This window comes from Amia ocellicauda, chromosome 7, assembly GCF_036373705.1.
Source record: "Amia ocellicauda isolate fAmiCal2 chromosome 7, fAmiCal2.hap1, whole genome shotgun sequence".
NCBI lineage: Eukaryota > Metazoa > Chordata > Actinopteri > Amiiformes > Amiidae > Amia > Amia ocellicauda.
The window spans coordinates 17,008,113-17,013,338 of record NC_089856.1 but is presented as its reverse complement, the minus strand read 5'-3'; positions in this window follow the sequence as shown (position 1 = coordinate 17,013,338).

Genomic DNA, 5,226 nt, shown 5'->3' with positions numbered 1-5,226 from the left:
AAACAGGCTGTACTCCACGGGTTCAGAGATTAGTTGGGAAAAGTTTATTTACTTGTTTTCTTCTTCACAGTACTATTTTCTTCTCAGGTCTCCTACTGTGACCTGACAGAACCCAATCTTTACTGCGCCCACTCTTCAGGGCGGGTCCCAACAATCCCAGCTCCTAATATCTTACACTTCACAATTTACAGATCTAATAACCAAAAAAATTTGGCGCGTGGGCCAACCAAAGTTTTATACTAAATAACTACAACACAAAACACCGGCTGGTCCACTGACTACACAGTTAAAACAAACCAAACCGTCAGCTCAAAACAACTTCCTTGCTACCGGCCCAACACTCTCTCTTTGTCCTCTGCCCCACCCCTATTTATATATGTCCGGTTGCTGGGGTTGATTGACCTTAATTGCTCAATCACCCCAACCACCTGCAGTCCATAAGCAGACAGGGAATGACAATTAACCCCCTCCCTGTCACACTCCTCCTTCCCCAGTGTTCCACATCCCAGTTTTTTTTTTTTTTTTTTTTTTAACCTCTGCTTCTGTCACACATCCTCCTACCCAGCTCCAAACCACCGGTTTGAGCGACCTACCAACCCCTGCAATGCACCCGCGACAAACCATCCGCATTAGCATTACACCTACCGCTACGGTGTTCAATTGTGAACTTGAAGGGCTGCAATGCCAGAAACCACCTAGTGACCCTAGCATTGCGGTCCTTGTGATCCTTCATCCATATAAGCGGAGAGTGATCATTAACCAGGGAAAATTCCCGCCCCAGCAAGTAGTATTTCAGGCAGTTCAGCGCCCATTTTATAGCCAGGCATTCCCTTTCTACCACGGCATATCGCGTCTCCCTTGGTAGAAGTTTACGTCTGAGGTACATTACTGGGTGCTCCGTTCCATCTACGATTTGAGACAGAACAGCCCCCAGTCCTATTTCAGATGCATCCGTTTGCACTATGAACTGTTTAGTGAAATCTGGTACCGTCAACACCGGTTCACTACACAAAATTTTAATGATCATACGGAAGGCTGCTTCCGTTTCCACTGTCCACTGCACCTTAACTGGGGCCATCTTCTTAGTCAGATCCGTCAACAGGGCTGCTATGGTCGAAAACTCAGGCACAAATCTTCTATAGTATCCTGCTAGCCCTAAAAATGCCCTGACTTGTTTTTTGGTTCGGGGAATTGGCCAGCTTTTAATGGCCTCCACCTTTGAGACCTGTGGTTTGACCACTCCACCGCCCACTACGTATCCTAAATATTTGGCCTCTTGCAAGCCCACAAAGCACTTGTCTGGGTTTGCGGTCAGACCTGCTTGTTTCAAACTACTCAGCACGGCTTCCACTTTGGATAGATGGTCATCCCATGTTTCTGTGAAGATAACAATATCGTCAATGTACGCAGATGCATAGTCCAGGTGTGGTTGGAGAATTTTATCCATTAGTCTTTGGAACGTTGCGGGTGCTCCATGTAGCCCAAACGGCATTACTTTATACTGGAATAACCCAAATGGGGTGGCGAAGGCAGTTTTTTCACGAGCTGCTGGCGTCAACGGAATTTGCCAGTATCCTTTGGTAAGGTCTAGTGTGGTTATGTACCAGGCCTTACCAAGCCTCTCGATAAGCTCATCTACCCTTGGCATGGGGTAGGCATCGAATTTTGATACTGCATTTAACTGCCAGAAGTCGTTACAAAATCGCCACATACCATTGGGTTTTGCAACCATCAAATAAGGACTACACCATGGGCTATGCGACTCTTCTATAACGTCTAAGGCTTTCATTAATTCTATTTCCTTATAGACTTCAGCTTTCTGAGCGGCCGGAACCTGGTACGGTCTTATTTTTACCCTCACGCCAGGGGCCGTTATAATATCATGTGCTATGGCATTAGTTCTACCAGGTGTCGATAAAAATACATCGCGACGTCGACGTATCAATTCGTGAACTTCTTGGACCTGTTTAGGTGTCAACTCTGGACCAATGTTTACGGGACCGGTCTCCTCTCGATTGTCGCTGCCCCCTTTTATTTGTATCTGGGTGGGACAGCAGTTAACTTGTCCTGACCCCCCTAATAGCCCTTCTCTGTCTATCCATGGTTTTAATAGATTGACATGGTAAAGCTGTTCCTTCTTACGCTTATCAGGTTGTCGGACCTTGTAATTTACTGGCCCCACAGCCTCAATAACTTCGTACGGCCCTTGCCAATGGGCGAAGAGTTTACTTTCTGGCGTGGGGACCAACACCAACACCCTATCTCCTGGCTGAAACTGACGGATTTTAGCAGTTTTATTGTACTGCTGTGCTTGTCGCCCTTGGGCTTGTTTCAAGTGTTTGGTGACTATTGGGGTGATTCTATCAATGCGGTCTTGCATCTGGAGGATGTGGTCTATTAAGTTCTTATCTTCGTTACTTTGCTCCTCCCATGCTTCCCTGGCAATTTCCAAGATACCCCATGGTTGACGCCCAAATAACTAAAATGGTGAAAATCCTGTGGAAGATTGGGGAACTTCCCGAACAGCAAACATGAGGTAGGGCAAGAGCAAATCCCAGTCCTTTCCGTCTTTGGATATCACCTTTTTAAGCATTGACTTTAGAGTTTTATTAAAACGTTCAACCAACCCATCCGTCTGCGGATGGTAGACTGAGGTTTTGATGGGTTTGATTTGCAACATTTTGCACAAATCTTGCATAAGTCTACTCACGAAGGGGGTCCCTTGATCCGTCAGGATCTCTTTGGGGATCCCCACTCTAGCGAACACCTGAATGAGTTCTTTTGCAATAGTCTTCAAGGCCATAGTCCTCAATGGAATGGCCTCGGGGTACCTAGTGGCATAATCGAGGATTACCAGGACGTACTCATGGCCCCTGGCCGATTTATTCAGTGGACCCACTAAATCCATGGCCACCCTTTCAAAAGGGACCTCTATTATGGGCATGGGTTGCAGTGGGGCTCTAAGATGAGGTCTGGGGCTGGCTCTCTGGCATTCCGGACAGGATTTACAGAAATGTTCTACCTCCTTGTTAATCCCCACCCAGTAAAACCGTTGAGTTATGCGTTGCAGTGTTTTCTCGCTTCCCAAATGTGCCCCAAACAGATGATTGTGAGCTAACCTAAGCACCCTTAAACGATATGCCCGAGGTACTAGCAGTTGTTCAACGTGACTACCGTTTATTATAGTGACCCGATATAATAAGTCATTTTTAACTATAAAATGTTCATGTGGATTCACAATTGCATTCTCCACAGGTACATCGTTTATGGTTACAACCTTCCCCCGAACATGTACTAAAGTTGGATCCTGTGATTGCTCCGTCCAAAATTCCTGGTTGAGGGTTGGAAAGTATCATACCAGGTTTCTGTCCCGTTTTCCCCAATGTCAATCACTTCCTCCCCCGTTTCGTCTAAAATCTCTCTGGGGGAGCACTGGGTGCTTACCCCTTTCCCCGTTCTTTTCCCCATTTCCAGCAACAACACTCTATTACTCAGAGATCCCTTTCGTTTCTCACAACGTCGCTGTCGACGTGTTTTATACACTTTTTTGAGCCCTCGAGTATTGCCTCCATAAATGGAAACACGGTGAACAAGCTCTCCGCAGTAGCTCTTTCTACAAGGTCAGTGGAAGCTGGGTCATCTAATTGCCCCATCAACTGCACCACTTCCTTAAACCCTGGAAAATCTCTCCCCAGTATCACCTTATGGGGTATCTTGTTCACCACCCCCACCCGTAACTGTGTCACGTGCCCCTTAAATTCCACGGTGGCTAGGGTGGTTGGGTAATGCTTTATGTCCCCATGTATGCAAGTGATCCCTACTGTGAGATGTTTATCTACTTGGTTGGCAGTGACTAGATCCGAAGTTACCAGTGTCATTGAGCTGCCAGTATCTATGAGAGCTGTCACCTTATTTCCATTTATCCCCACTTCTGCTAAACACGAAGGTTCTCCCTCTAGTTCTCCTGGAATGGCAATACTTCCACAAAACTGTTGCCCTGTATTACATTGCATCAACTCCTCAGTTTGGGGGCAATTTCTGTCAATGTGACCCATATTATTACATTTGTAACATCTGTAATAAGTGTAATCCACCCCTTCCCTCATGAATGATCCTGTATGGGCCTTTCCATTTTGGGGCTAGTTGAGTACTAAAGTGGGCAGAGGCCTTTGACAGTGCATGTGTTCTAAACCACACACGGTCTTTGGGTTTATACTGCACATCTCGGTGGCATTTGTCATTTTTGCTGTTTGCGGGCTTTTGTTTAGTTGGTAGAGATGAGTTCATGAAATTCCGTCAACCTAGACACAAGTCCATATCCGGGGGTGTCAGTGCAGATATCATGACCTTCCAGGATGACATCCAGAGGGCTTTTCAGTGTTCGTCCAAGATTAAGTTCTGCAGGAGAAACACCCGTGGATTCTTGCACAGCAGAATTAAAAACAAAACGAAACTCAGAGAGGAATCGGTCCCACTTTTTATGCTGGGTTCCTACATAAGAAGCAATCATGGTCTTCAATGTGTGATTTATCCTCTCAGTTAGGTTGGTTTGTGGATGGTATGCGGTGGTGGTTTTATGGATGATATTCCAATATGCACACATCTCCTTGAAGACATCAAAAATAAACTGTGGACCTTGGTCAGACAGAAGATAATTAGGAGTTCCCCAACTGCCTGTGACAGGGGCAGGGGCGAATGCAGATCGTCACAGTGCCATCAAGATGTTACAGTGCATCCACAAAGTATTCACAGCGCTTCACTTTTTCCACATTTTCTTATGTTACAGCCTTATTCCAAAAAGGATTAAATTCATTATTTTCCTCAAAATTCTACAAACAATACCCCATAATGACAATGTGAAAGAAGTTTGTTTGAAATCTTTGCAAATTTATTAAAAATAAAAAACAAGAAAAGCACATGTACATAAGTATTCACAGCCTTTGCTCAATACTTTGTTGAAGCACCTTTGGCACCAATTACACTGCATCTTTTTGAGTATGATGCTACAAGCTTGGCACACCTATTTTTGGGCAGTTTCTCCCATTCTTCTTTGCAGGACCTCTCAAGCTCCATCAGGTTGGATGGGGAGCATTGGTGCACAGCCATTTTCAGATCTCTCCAGAGATGTTCAATCGGGTTCAAGTCTGGGCTCTGGCTGGGCCACTCAAGGACATTCACAGAGTTGTCCTGTAGCCACTCCTTTGTTATCTTGGCTGTGTGCTTAGG